The 15,822-nt window shown below is 39.9% G+C and overlaps 1 long non-coding RNA gene across 1 annotated transcript in view; it reads left to right on the forward strand.

Annotated features, from left to right (window-relative positions):
- LOC116280280 (uncharacterized) overlaps positions 1-15,822 on the forward strand; it is a 68,795-nt gene that overhangs the window by 10,508 nt on the left and 42,465 nt on the right. The window lies entirely within an intron of this gene.

Genomic DNA, 15,822 nt, shown 5'->3' on the forward strand with positions numbered 1-15,822 from the left:
GAGGAAACTAGGCATGAAGAGGTTAATAATTGTGCCCAAGATCAAACAATGACTAAGTGGCAAGAACCGTAGAGCTCACACTTTTTAACCCCATAACACACTGCTATTTATAGAATGGACAGTATGGACAGGAGCTCTACACAAATTATTCATGACCCAGCCCTGAAAAATGGCCGTCAGTAGTTTCCTTATGTGGTAGATAACAGAACTTCAGAGAGTATAAATTTTCCCAAGGTCACCCAGTGAACTTGGATTCAAATCCAGTAATGCCTAATGCTTAAATTCACACTCTTTGCTTTACATTCCGCTGCCTCTTGGGCTTTCCAAGGAGGACCCCTCTCTTAAACTGGACCGAGTAGCAGGCCTCTCTAATCAGAAGTGCAATGCTCAAACCTGGAGTCAACAGCATTTCAGGTGTTTTTGTTATTAGTCCATTGAGATGCTTGGATTGGAAAAAAGTAGCTCTGGAGTCTTGCTGAGAGGAGAGTATAATATTTAAGGGATAGGACCCTCCCAGAAATCATGAGCAAGAATGCGGCTTCAAAGCCTAAAGCCATAGCTTCTCCTACAAGGGAGAGCTGGATAAAGTGACATCCTCTAGGGAACTAGGATGGTGCATGAAAGAACCCACTGCAACAGACCTGCTGGCCAGTCTTATCTTTTTCATATTTTCTCAATGCCTGACCTGTTCAATACTTAGTACCTGTCATATCTCCCAAGAGCCAGGCGTATGGTGACTTGGTTTTTTGGCCCAGAGAATTCCATAATCTCATGTATATGAATTCTTTAGCTCTTATTTCTCCGAATATTTTTCATATTCCTCATTTGTCTTAAATATTTCTTATGATTGTTTTCTAACAGTTGAATCTTTACAAATATATCATTAAATGTAATTGTGTATGTGTTTGATGTTGAAGGGACTATTCATAATGACTGTTGTGTGCTCATGTTGGACTTCTACTGCATCATTTAATAATCATGACATTTGTGCAGGTAGAGCCTTATGAAGTATAAAGTTTAGTGCCAAGATAATTAATATTTTAGACAATAAGGTTAAGATATAATAGACCTATTGAAATCTTAGTTAAATTGGTATCTATATTTAATCTTGCTAAAAATTCACTTAAAGTTTCTACTGCCTTTTTTTCTAGGGCTTTCTAGTCTTATGAAAAGAACTAAATTGGATCTTTAAAATGGTCTATTTCATTGAATCTATGTAGTCAACAGGTGGTGTTGCCATGAATAAATTGTAACAAAAACTAAAAAATTTATGAGCATTATTTATAAGCCTATGATTATGAAGGTCTTTGAGGTTAAACAAAGAATTTATGTCCACAGGGCTCAATTCATAAGGTTTTACTGTTTCTGTAGATTATTGCTTTAATTAATATTCAAGGGTAACCCTGCCAAGTGCAGCCAGGAAGTGAGGGGAGTTAATGGCCCCTGAAGCAATCCTCAACCAATGGAGGATGAGAGCCAGTGAATAAATGCTCCAGCCTTCCATCATTCAGGTGGAAAATTCTACTTTTAAGGAGGTATCAGAACACCTAGTCCATGACAGGGGTATATAGCTCAGTGGTAGAGTGCCTGCTTAGCATGCACGAGGTCCTGGGTTCAATCCCCAGTACCTCCATTTAAATAAAACAAACAAGCAAACCTAACTACCCAACGCCCCCCCAAAACCCCGAAAAACACCTACTCCAGTGGCTAGCAGTCAGGAAGTACCCTGTCATTGGTTGCTTTAATTAACATTACTGTAGAGATGGTTCAAAATGTCAGAATCCTTTTAGTTAAGACTAGGCAAACTCTTATTACACTCATGCAATAAGTAATAGTAATTTAGAAGTGGTATAGATGTTAGAAATTTAGAGGGGGGTTAGATATGCAGGAGAACGAGGGAGAAGTTGGGACTGGGACTTTTTATTTATGAAGAAACCATTAAAAATCTTAAAAAAAAAATCTTTCCCATGGAAATAACAGGTCACTGTCCTACTTCATGTCCACTAAAGGAAGAACCAGAGGACTTGAGGCCAAATGGTTTGTCAACAATTATGCTTAAACCAGAAATACCTCAAAGACATTTATAGGTCCTTTTTATGTTTAAAGGGAGATACAAAGAGTGTTTTTGGGGTTTTTTTAGGGAGAGAGTGGGTAGCTAGATTTATTTATTTATTTTAACGGAGGTCCTAGGAATTGAACCCAGGACCTCATGAATATTTAGCAGGCACTCTGCCACTGAGCTATACCCTCCCTCTGCCCCAAATAGGTGTTTTTCATAAGGTATTCTATTATCCTTCAGAATAACTCCAGAGGACACATAAATCATGACATTGTTGATGAGGACTACAGGGATCAGAGAAATAACTTGCCCACACTGTGTCAGTTGTGCAGATGGATGGAATCCAGTCAGTCAGTTGAACTTTACACCCCAAGAGTTACCTTCCGTCTTTTCTTTTTCCTATGTTTTTTACCCATTTCCCCACCGTGAGACTTGAAACCACCTTCATAGGCACTGTTACAGGTTGTGATTCATAACTTGCCACGAAGACCACTTGGCATAGGTTTTAATAACCCAAGGCTATTGCTTTACGTAACTTGATGCAGGATATTGGGACCTTAATAGATGGTAAGTAGAGCATCCTGTAATGGATCCAGGAAAGAACAGTGCAGGAGTCACTAGGATGGACCGCAAAGTGCAGTTACCACCGTTGGCCACCAGATGGCAGACACACTCAGGGCAGCGCGGCAAGGAGGCTGCAGGTGCGGCTCCCCAGAGGCCTGACAGCCAAAAGCGGAGTGGTTTGTTAACAGCGTTCTGAGGAGGGAGGGCTAGTTGTTTAGGCAAAATATAATTAAGAAAGGCTGAAAATAGAATTCTCTGGTGAGTTTCAAGCAGACTCCGTTTGGTTCTGATGGAGGGTTTTTGCCAGAAAAAATGAAATCTAGAAGAGTGCTTGCCTCTGTATGTGTCTCTGTGTACGTGTGTGTCTTTTGGAGGTGGGGAGGGGGATCATTGGAAGGCATAGTTTCAAAGAAACAAGATCAAAACAAGATCTCTAGTTGAACAACTTAACTAGAGAACAGGCTGAATATGATCACCAGTCAGGGTCCAGAAGAAATGATTGGTATTTTAGGGTGAATTATTTAATGTGAACTTACATTGTGATGAGGTTCTAGAAGGGGGTTCTTATTTTATTTTATTTTTTAAGTGCCATGGACCCATTGGACAGGCTGGTGAAATTTATAAATCCTGTATTAGATAATACTTTACAAAAATGGCCTCAACCACATTTCAGATCTCATCCATTTCCAGTTCTTTCTCATAAAGAGGTGGGGTCTGTGTGCTCTCCCCAGGAACCTAGGTGGGCCTTCCTGACTGCCTCATCTAACAGAGTACAGTGAAAGTGACATGTGTGACTTTTGAATATAAGTGATAAAAGGTGGTACAGCTTCTCTCTGGCTGTCTCTGTCTTGGGGTCCTGAGCTGCCACGTAAGAAGTCGGGCTACCTTGAAGTGCCATGTTAGAGGGACCACGTGGAAAGACACGTTGCTTTGTCTTGGGAGTGGCAGATTATGCTCAGAGACTGAGATTGTCTTTGTCAGTAGTTTATTTAACACAGGCTTACTGCAGAAATTTCACAAGCCGCTAGCATACAGTGTTAATGTCTCTTAATAAGCCAATAAAGAAATAACATACTTCAAACCAATGATAGATTAATTACACTATTGTTCCAGGCACGGGGAGATGACAGTCCAAATTAAGTTGAGGTGTACCTCTATAAAAGTTTGGTTTCTGGGGAGAGAAGGCTTAACTAGATGGGAGCTGACTTTCAGCTGCCAGCACAAGACCACAATCCCTTGTTGCTGGAGCACGTTGCTAGGGAACCACAGCACTGGTATTGGGCAGACTGGGCTGCTTCCAGGTACCGTTGCCCGCCTCATGCCATCTCGAATGAGTGCTCAAGACAGGAAAAGATGTCCCTTCTCTTCCTGAGATTGCTGTACAGTTTAACACCACTGCCCACCAAGAGCAGCCTGGCCACAGCAGGAGCAAATGGAGAACTAGATCAACAAGTAAAAGTCTGTAATTTTGCCCAAATCAAACTCTGCAATATTCCTCACAAACTCTCAGTGTTTATAGGCTAAATGTCCCCTTGCCATAGTTGCTTCTCCCCGTGTTCTTATCCATAAGCCCCCAAGGGGCTCCTCAGCAGCTGTGCTCATCAAGGACAACTGATGTGATGTGATGATCCTGACACAACTTACTTCATTCTTGTATCAAAACAACTTCTAAAAACAGTCTTTGTCATAAACAAGTGGATTAAAACAAGTTCTCTTAAGTCATAAACAAGTGGATTTGAAATCATATCAAACCTATACCCAACACGTAGAGATAGCTGCTGGAGGAGCCCCACCTGTTCTTGTCCCCAGCTGTTCATGTCTTCCCAGTGTAGGAGCTAGACTCGTAAACGGATGGTTCCAGCCCAGCCACTGTTTGACTGTAATTCCATAAGAAACCCGAGGGAAACTGGCCTAGTGGATCCCAGAACCATGCGAGAGAGAACAGTAAAAATGATTGTTGTTTTTAGATACAAAGTTTTGTGGTGATTTGTTACAGAGCAATAGGTAACACAAACAGTCTCCATTTCAGAATAATGTTTCCAAATGCTGAAATAGCATATAGAGGATTACGAAGGCATGTTGAAAGATTAAAAACCCAGTGTATGACAATACATGTGCTTTTTTATTAATGTATTAAATGAGATAGTGTTGTATATAATGACCACTGTAATTTCAGTGTTGATGAGTGTAAATGATGTTGGAGTGGCCTATGCAAAAAAAGTTTTTTGTTTGGGTAACAAAAATGTGATATAAAAATATTTGATACTTTTTTGATAAAGTCACAGGTGCTTCTAATACTGTTCTGACGTGCATTTTTTAATTGAAGTATAGTCAGTTTATGTGTCAGTTTCTGGTGTACAGCATAATGTTTCAGTCATACATACACATATTCATTTTCATATTCTTTTTCATTATAGATTACTACAGGATATTGAATATAGTTCCCTGGGCAATACAGTAGAAGCATGTTGTTTATTTTATATATCGTAGTTAGTATCTGCAAATCTCAAACTTCCAATTTATCCCTTCCCACCCCCTTTCCCCATGGCAACTATAAGTTTGTTTTCTATTGGCATGCTGCTTTTATTCATTATGAAAGGAAAAGCTAAATTTCAGTTACAGATGAGTGAAAAGAGAAAAATAAAGGTACAATTTTTTTCTCATCCAAGTTGATGGACTGCTTCTCTCTACCCGCCCCCCACAACTGAGAACTATAGGAAGTTGGTTCTTGCAAGATATCTTAAGAATTATAAACCAATCCTTTCTTTTCCACATAGTAGGAGGGAAGGGTGTGACATTACTCTGATGATAAATTGAGATTATAATGGAGTGATCATAATTGAGGCATACAAAAATGGAGTTGTGTGGCCATTGAGGACCTGGTCTCAGACTTATCTCTGCACCACTGAGAACTCGAACTTTCTGTGAATTATACCTAACCCAGGGACACCAACTGTTTCTAAAGCCCCATCTACTAGCTACAACCTTGAGTCTCAATGTTGTTCTCCTTGTAACTATGCAACCATTTTGGACCCCAGCCAATCCTTACTTAACAAGCATCCTTATTTCTTGCGGGTTCCAGTTTTAATTCTTGATAAACAACTCATGTAACTAAATGTAACCTTGCAGTTTTTGCCTTTATAGACCTCCCCCACTTTGTAGTCCAGTGGAACACAGTTCGAGTGCTTCTTGAATCTGTGTTTCTTGGGCTGTAGTCCTAATAATCCCCAAATAAACAACTTTTTATTTCAATCAGGTCTCCATTTCTCAGATTTTGGTTAACAAATCCTTGCTCAAGATTTTCTTTTCTGAAACCACTCCTCTGTTCCTTTTCTCTAGAGTTGTTTGTCTTCTATTTTCCCTTTCATGGATCTGTCTGCATCCCTTTTTCTATGGCCTTTTCTTTTTTCATGGCCCTTCCTAGCCAGGAAATTAAATGGAGAGCTTTAAAACCAGAGCTGTGTGTATACTACTTCCTCAGTCTTGCTCATAATTCCAGAATTCATTTATTGGAACTCAGTATTCTCCCTTACATGGTGTGATTTATCATATGAACTCTCCGTTTAGATTAAACAGATCATGCATCTATGTACATCCCTACTCCCCACCCCCATAATGCACTGCACACTCTTACAGTTACCTAAATTAGCGTCTTCTCAGCATGTGGTCTTGAGTACTACTTGTAGCAGAATCACCGGGCCCACGCCTAACCTGAAGACTACCTGGAGGCAGGTCTCAGGAACTTGAATTTTAACCTGCTCCCCTGGGTTTAATGGCCCTGTGAGTTTAGGGGCCCCAGATCTGAGCTCCATTCTCTAAAGGTCCGTACAAGTTCCACCTTCTCAGTGTAGCCTCCTCTACCCACCACAGCCCCACCCACCTCTAACATTCCCATTTTTGATATTGCTGTTATCTTATCCTGCCCTGCCTTCTTGATGGAAAGAGCAGAGAGGGAGAAAGAAGAGGACCAGGTGGTGAGCACTTACACGCCAGACACTCTGCAAGATTTGATAAAGTAAATGTTACTGACCTTGTTTTACAAATAAGAAAATTAAAATTCAGAAAGTTGTGACTGGTTCAAGGTCACACAGTTACTAAATGGTGGAAATATAAACTTACAGCCTTGATTTTTTTTTTTCAGTTCCAAAGCCTCTGTTCTTCTTTTGACACAGAACTTAATTCAACTAAGCCTCAAGGTTGAAGCATAAGCTACTTTTCATATGCTAAGCCCCATTGTCTGTTCCTTTTCCCACAATAGCCTGAACTTTCCTTTCAGCCTTTACAGATTTCTTTCTCATTTCATGCCAACCCCCATTCATTGTCTGTTCTTCTAAAAGTTCTACTCTGGTCTCTTTTCTTTTCCCACTCTTCATACTGACATCAATTTTTTGACCTATATGCTGGATATTCAAATCTGTCTCCAGCCCAGATTTCCCTCTTGGGCTTCAGACCGATATGTCCTATGCCTGATGCCGTAGATACTAAAATTCGGCAAGCTGGATTCTATTCCTTGGCCCTGCTCCCGACCTTCTACAGACCATCTCAGTCACTGTGGCAGATTTGGAGGGAGGGTTCTTTTAACATCTCCTCTAGCCTCTATTTAGTGGACCTCCCCACTGCAGAAGCCAGAACACTCCTTCCATTTTACCTTTAAACTTTTCAGATCCCAGGGCTCAGTCTTACACTTACACCTTAGGTGGTTTCATTCAGTTCAAAGACATTGAGTGGCATATAATTGATGATGAATCCTGAATTTCTCTACCAGACCTCTCTCTTGAGATTTGTATGTTCGACCTCATACCAGCAGTCTCCATATGGGCATCTAATTGGCATCTCAAACTTTGTATGTCCAGAAGAGAACATTGAGATCCCTGCTGTCTGCAGTGCTCACCTTCCGCACTGTAGGTGACACTCCTCTATCCCCTTCACATCTCTGCTTGGAAATGCCTTGCTCTACCCATCCCATCTAAAATAGAGCATGCACCATCCCTTGAACCCACCTAATTTTATTCCTGTAGTATTTGCTTGACAGAATTAGGTTATTGTTTGTTGTCTGATTCTCCCACTGTAATGTAAGATTTCTTAGAGCAAGAATTTGTTCACTGCTGTATCTCTGGTACCTAAAAGGGTTCCTGCACATAGGAGTGCAAGAAATATTTTTTATTCTTAGATGCCCACTGCCACTATCTCAGTACAGACCCTCATTACCTCTCACTTGGCTTGCTGCAAAAGCCTGATGCCCTCCTAGCCTCCAGTTCCAATTATTTTCCAAACTGAAGCCACCGTGACCTTCCTAAAATTCAAAACTGTTCATCTACTGCCCTTCTTAGACTTGTCAGGAGATTCTGTATTAGTCTGGACCCTGGACCTCAAGCATCAGAAACTCAGCTTGCTCAGGCAAAAACAAAATTCTGGGGCACGAGAATCTAAGAAAGTTGTTGGGTAACTAAAGTGTGGGATGCAGCTGGACTTCAAGAACAAAGGAAATGGGGGACTGAAGTGCTCCCTCCTCACCATCTCTCAGTGATGTTTCTCTGTTATCAACTTCATTCTCTTTGCACACTGGTGTTTTTCACAAACGTAAAACACAGCGACTCACAAGTTCTGGGTTTTCCACCCTATTTTGCAGATAGTGACTCTCCCTCTTTTTAGTCAAGTGTAGTTTAAAAATTCCAGATCAGCACTTCAACTGGCCCATTTTGTGTGATACACCTTGTCCAGAGACAGTCCTCAGTGTTCAAAGGGTGGGGTAAGATACAGGCATTTTCTATGAAATCCCTTTGGTTGGAGTGTGGGGATGAGGCCCAGTTTGCAGAAAAGGGTGGATTGGTGCTAGACAGACACACAGTAGGCTGTCATAATTCCTCGTTATCTTTAGAGAAAAGGCAAACTCTTGGCATGCTCTAAGATCCTGACACTTCTAGCCCCACCTACTTTTCCAGCTTACCATGAGTCTTTTTTTCCCCAGCTTTACTGAGGTATTATTGACATAGAATATAGGTAAGTTTAAGTGGACAATGTGATGATTAGATTCATATATGTGATGCAAAATGATTCCTATAATAAGGTTAATTAATATCTCCATCCCTTCATATAATTATAATTTTTTGTGTATGTGGTATTAACATTTAAGCTCTATTCTCTTAACACAGGATTGTAAACTGACTATAACTCCATTAAAAAAAAACTTTCAAGTGTACAATACAGTATTGATAATTTTAGTTGCCATGCTGTGCATTTGATCCCCATATCTTATTTATCTCATAGCTGGGAATCAGCATGGGTCTTGATTTCTCAGTCTGGGTACCAGGCATTCTGACATCTGCTTGTGCCTCAAAGGCCGCAGCATATGTTGATCACTCTACTTGGAATCCGTGTTAATTAGATTCTCCAGAGAAACAACCAATAGGACATATATGTATATACAGAGAGATTTAAGGAACTGGCTCATGCAGTTATGGGTACTGGCAAGTCCCAAATCTGGCAGGTTGGAGACTTAGGGGAGAATTACAATCTGAGGTCTCCTTCCTTGGGGGAGGTTTATGTTTTTTCCATTAAGGCCTTCAACTGTTTGGATGAGGCTCTCGCATGTTAGGGAGGCTAATCTGTTTTACTCAAAGTCTACTGATTGGAATATCATTTTCACCTAAAAAACATCTTCACAGAAACACCTAGAATGATGTTGGGCCAGATCTGGTTGCTGTGGCCTAGACAAGTTGACACATAAAATTAACTATCACAGAATGTTTTCCCTCTAGACTTGCAGCTCTTCTGGCTGAGTGCTGTCTTTCAGATTTCAGCTTGGTCATACCTCCTTTGAGAGCCTTTTGTGACCAACGTTGGGGTATGGACCACCCTTTTGAACCCCGTATGTCACCCTGCATTTATTAATGTGACAGACTTACTACATTATATTACAGTGCCAGTTTTTGTGGTTTCTTCCCACACACCGGAAGTAACTGCACGAACATCGAAATTATTCACTGTTGGATCCTTATCACTTTCATTCTACCTGATATGTAGGAATTGCTAAATAAATAGTTGTTGAATTAATGAGTCCTACGTGCTTCAAATTTCTACCCTTGTTGACTACATCTTCTGTCTCTTCTTTTTCTGTAATCAGAACTGTTACTTGACCTGGCCACTGCACTTTTGCCCCAGGGCTCTGAATTTTACAGTGTGCCAGTTTTTAAATGAGTGTGCAATTAATTCAACAACAAATGCATGTAGTATCGCTAAGTTTAACACCTAGTTAGCAAGAATAATTAGTTAAAATAGGAAACTACCAGATGGTAAGTATTATCAGTAACACCCATATGTGAGCCAAGACATGAATTCCAAAGTTAATCTGAGGGCTTATTTTATGTCTGCCCTGGCACCAAAACTGATAGTTACAATGCCACTGGAAATTCCATTCTACGCAATAATTTCTAATGACAGATCTTTTAACTTTATTCAGTAAGTGTGGGGATGAGAAGACATAAAATATGCTCACACCAAGAAGTTATGGGAAGGCTAGAGTATGGACCTGCCTTTCTGTATGTGTCCTGCTAGTTGGAGCATTAGGATTTGAGGTTCAGCAAAACAGGTTTACAGAATTATTGGAGGTCATCTGCAGAGATCAAGGAAATATGCAGATAGGAGAAATGCGTCCACCAGCAGGTATAGCTGCCTCTAGTATCTTCACTTGTAGGGTTTGCAGCCATACAGGTCAGTCACCGGGAGAGAGAACGTGAACTACTCTGGACATACAGTTGGTGCTGTGTTGACCCTAGATCTCCCCAAAGATGTTGGTGTTTTACCATGTCTCTTGACGTGCATCAGCCTGGAGTTTTAGCTGTAAAGGTGTTAACACATGAAGTTCTTCACTGCAGAAAATTAAAAATTGAAAGATGGCTCCCTGTTGATATAGCTCGCAGTACTCAATGTCTCAGACTTTTCTCTGTCATTATATAACTGAATATTTCTACCCAGAGTCCTTAATTGGACTCCAAGGTGCTTATGAAGCTCAAAGTTCATGTTCACTTGAAAAGAATGTATATTCTTCTTTTTTTTTTAACATTTTTAAATTGAGTTATAGTTATTTTACAAAGAATGTGTATTCTTTTTTGGGGGGATGTAATGTCCTGAAAATATCAATGAAGTCTAACTGTTCTTTTGTATCATTTAGTATCTCCATTGCCTTATTGATTTTCTGTCTGAAAGATCTATCCAGTGATGTTAGTGGAGTGTTAAAGTCTACTATTACTGTTTTCCCGTCAGTTTCCCCCTTTATGTCTGTTAGTATTTGTTCTATATATTTAGGTGCTCCTATATTGGGTGCATATATGTTAATGAGTATATCAAAGTTCATTTATCAACCATTCCATTGACTGCTGTTTCTTTGCTCCTGGGCTTCCTTCAAAGACCCTAAGTCACATTTCTTAGAGACGTCAAGCATATGCTAAGGAGTCAGGGTCCTACCATCCCAGAGGCTCAGCTTCTTGCTCACCCATGTGGTTCTCTCCAGGGCTAGCATTTATGGAGGAGTGAAGGTCACATGCACATCACTTGAATATCCCCCCTGCCACCTGTCAGCTATGGGGGGTCTCAGACTATCATCAGTACAGTGGGGAAAACAGCAATGGCCACCTCAATTATAAAAAAATGTGTTTCAGTAATAAATAAGTAAATAAAATGTGTGCTCTCAGAAGATCGTGTAACTGAGTGCTGGGAGGCAGAATGTTAACATCCCTCCTTGGCTAATAAAATCATTTTGAGTCTCTTCTCTGCCACGTTCTCCAGACACAGACACCCTGAATTTATCTGTTGCAGAGTTTTCTTTTAAATGAATTAAGAGGCATTAACCACTGAGGTTTCTATTTCAGTTGTGGAAAGAAAATATAATCAACAAGAAAGTCAATCTGGTATTCAGAGGACTGAGGGAGGTCCTTAGATTTATTAGCCCTTCAGTCTGATGTCTTATAAATAGATTAAAATCAGGCTAATCTGGTATCACTCTGCCTTTAGGTGTGAGGGATAGGAAAAAAATAGACTTGTTAGTTGAAGAAATCTTGAATGAATGGGGCATGAGTGGGAGGTGTAAAAATGAAAGGATGCGGGTGCATGTCTGTCGGCCATCTGTGTGTTTCAAGGGAAATTATGACTGAGAAATCATTAGAATGAAAGGAAGACAATATGACACTGAGATGCCACTCTTGAAATCATATCCCCTGTAAAGCAAGTATTGGATGTGTCATCCTTGGGGGAGGGGAGGTGCCATAGCATCCCCTGCATGGTAAAGTGTTTCTGTTTCCCTTGGCTGCTATAATGAATCACCATGTTAAAAGCACACAAATTAATTATCTTACCATTCTAGAGGTTACAAGTCTAAAATGTTTCCACAGGGCTGCATTCCTTCTCGAGTTTCTAGAGGGGAATCTTTCCTTGGCTTTTCCACCTTCTAGAGGTCCCCCACATCCTTTGGCTTATGACCCCTCTCCTCCATCTTCAGAGCCAGCAGCAAAGCATCTTCAGATCTCTCTCTGACCTCCATGTCCACTGTCACATCTTCCCTGATTCTGACCTACCTGCTTCCCTCTCATAAAGACCCTTGTGATTAGTACCACAGGCCCACATGGGTAAACCAAGATAATCTAATCTCAAAATCTGTGATATAAGCACATCTGCAGAATAATTTTTGCCCTGTTAAGTAACATAGTCATGGTTTCCAGGTATTAGAATGTGGACTTCTTTGGGAGGCCATTACTAACCATACCACATCAAAGATGTGAAAGTTATTTTTGTTCCCGTGGTGATTTTGAGGTCAAATTTAACATGCAGGTAAACTGCTTCAGCAAAGAAAACTGTCATGGTTTGCCTTCTCTTTCAATTTCATGGACAGTACAGAGCTAAGTGAGCACTGATCATATAACCAGAGCCTATCTCATGAGTTGTATTCAGCACCGAGTCTTGTTTTTAAGGTAAGAAAACATCAGCAAAGAGGTGTTAGTTAATGTCGAGTCACATACAGGCATACATTGTTTTATTGCACTTTGCATTATTGTGCTTCACAGTATTGTGGTTTTTTTTTTTTCAAACAAATTGAAGGTTTGTGACAAGCCTGCGCTGGGCAAGTCTGTCAGCGCCATTTTTCCAACAACATTTGCTCACTTTATCTCTGCATCACATTTAGGTAATTCTTGCAATATTTCAAAATTCTTCATTATTATTACATTTGTTGTGATCTGTGATCAGTGATCTTTGAAATTAGTACTGCGATTGTTTTGGGGCACTAAAAATCGCAACTATTTAAGACAGGTGAACTTAACTGACAGGTGTTGTGTGTGTTCTGACTGTGCCACTGATCAGCCGTTCCCTTGTTCCCCCATCTCTCTCATTCTCCTTGGTCCTCCCTACTCCCTGAAAAACAACAATCTTGAAATTAGGCCAGTTAGTAACCATACACTGGCCTCTAAGTGTTCAAGTGAAAGGACAAGTTGCATGTCTCTGTGTCTCTCACTTTAGATCAAAAGCTGGAAATGATTAAGCTCAGTGAGGAAGGCATGTCAAAAGCTGAGATAGGCTGAAAGCTAGGCTTCTTGCAGCAGTTAGACAAGTTGTAAATGCAAAGGAAAAGTTCTTGAAGGAAATTAAAAGTGCTATTCCAGTGAACACACGAATGACAGTGAAGTGAAGCCTCTTTATTGCTGATACAGAGAAAGTTTGAGTGGTGAGGATAGAAGATCCCGTCACTCACATCATTCCCTTAAGCCAAAGCCTAATCCAGAGCAAGGCCCTGACTCTCTTCAGTTCTTTGAAGGCTGAGAGAGGTGAGAAAGCTGTAGAAGCAAGAGTGTGGAGCTAGCAGAGGTTGGTTCACAAGATGTAAGGAAAGAAGTCATCTTCTTAACATGAAAGTGCAAGGTGAAGCAGCAAGTGCTGTTGTAGAAGCTGCAGCAAGTTATCCAGAAGGTCTAGCTCAGATAATTAATGAAGATGGCTTCACTGAACAACAGATTTTCAGTGTAGATGAAACAGCCTTATATTGAAAGAAGATGCCATCTAGTACTTTCATAGCAAGAGAGAAGTAGTCAATGCCTGGTTTCAAAGTTTCAAAGGACAGGCTGACTCTCATGTTAGAGGCTAATGCAGCTGGTGACTTGAAGCCAATGCTTACCATTCTGAAAATCCTAAGGCCCCTAAGAATTATGCTGTATCTATTCTACGTGTGCTCTATGAATGAAACAGCAAAGTCTGGTCAACAGCATATCTGTTTACAACATGGTTAACATAGTATTTTAAGCCCATTACAGAGATCTAGTGCTCAATAAAAGATTCCTTTCAAAATAGCATTACTGCTCATTGACGGTGTACCTTTTCACCCACGAGCTCTGATGGAGATGTACAGTGAGATTAGTATTATTTTCATGCCTGCTAACAGAGCATCCATTCTTTCAGCCCATGGTCAAGGAATAATTTCAACTTTCAAGTCTTCTTACTTAAATATATTTCTTAAGGCTGTATGTAGCTGCCATAGATAGTGATTCCTCTGATGGGTCTGGGAAAAGTCAATTGAAAATCTTCTGGGAAGTATTCATCATTCTAGATGCCATGAAGAACATCTGTGATTCATGGAAAGTTGTAAAAATAACACCATCAACAGAAGTTTGGAAGAACTTGATTCCAACCCTCAGGGATGACTTTGAGGGATTTAAGACTTTAGTGGAGAATGTAATTGCAGATGTGATGGAAATAGCAAGAGACCTAGAATTAGAAGTGGAGCCTGAAGATGTAACTGAACTGCTGCAACCTCATGATAAAACTTTAATGGGTCAGTTGCTTATGGATGAGCTAAGTAAAGTGGTTTCTTGAGATGGAAACTACTCTTGGTGAAGATACTGTGAATATTGTTGAAATGACAACAGAGTATTTAGAATATTGTATAAACTTAATTGACAAAGCGGTGGCAGAGTTTAAGAGAATTGACTCCAATTTTGAAATAAGTTCTGTTGTGGATAAAATACTGTCAAATAGCATTGTATGCTACGGAGAAATCATTTGTGAAAAGAAGAGTCAATCTATGTGGCAAGCTTCACTACTTCCTTTTTTTAAGAAATTGCCACAGCTACCCCAGCCTTCAGCAACTACCACTCTGATCAGTCAGCAGTCATCAGCATTGAGGCAAGACTCTCCACCAGCCAAAAGATTTTGACTTGCTGAAGGCTCAGATGGTGGTTAGCATTTTTTGGTAATAAAGTATTTTTTTTAACATTTTTTATTGATTTATAATCATTTTACAATGTTGTGTCAAATTCCAGTGTTCAGCACAATTTTTCAGTCATTCATGGACATATACACACTCATTGTCACATTTTTTTCTCTGTGATTTATCATAACATTTTGTGTATATTTCCCTGTGCTATACAGTGTAACCTTGTTTATCTATTCTACAATTTTGAAATCCCAGTCTATCCCTTCCCACCCTCTACCCCCCTGGTAACCACAAGTCTGTTTCTCTGTCCATGAGTCTTTAGATTCCACATATGAGCGATCTCATATGGTATTTTTCTTTCTCTTTTCTGGCTTACTTCACTTAGAATGACATTCTCTAGGAGCATCCATGTTGCTGCAAATGGCGTTATGTTGTCGGGGTAATAAAGTATTTTTAAATTAAGGTACATACATTGGTTTTTTTTTTTAGGCAGAATGTTATTGTGTACTTACTAGACCACAATATAGTGTAAACATAACTTTTGTATGCATTTGGAAATCAGAAAATTCACATGACTCTCTTTATTGCAATATTTGCTTTAGTAGTAGTCTGGAACCAAACCCATACTATCTCTGACGTATGCCTATAATGTTAGAACTTAAAGGAATCTGAGAGATCATATGATCCAATCCTTTTCATCTTATACATGAGAAGAATAAAATACAGAGAGACCAAAGTGACTTACCAAGGTTATCAGCTAATTAGTGACACAATACTAGCTCTGGCTTCCTTGTTCTCTTCTCACTGTACTTAGATTGTGAATTAAGCTTGGGAAGCCCTCTGGAGTTAGTCACTGATAATCTACTCTTGTCACTTTTTTTCTCCATGATATTGGGTAAATAACATTAGTTACCTTTAAAAAACAAGAAAAAAGTAAAATCTCCGTGAAGTTCACCGATCTGAAATAACCACTGTTTACCAGTGTGGCTGACACTCAAAGGGACAG

The sequence above is a fragment of the Vicugna pacos genome, chromosome 4 (genome assembly GCF_048564905.1).
Source record: "Vicugna pacos chromosome 4, VicPac4, whole genome shotgun sequence".
In the NCBI taxonomy this organism is placed as follows: domain Eukaryota; kingdom Metazoa; phylum Chordata; class Mammalia; order Artiodactyla; family Camelidae; genus Vicugna; species Vicugna pacos.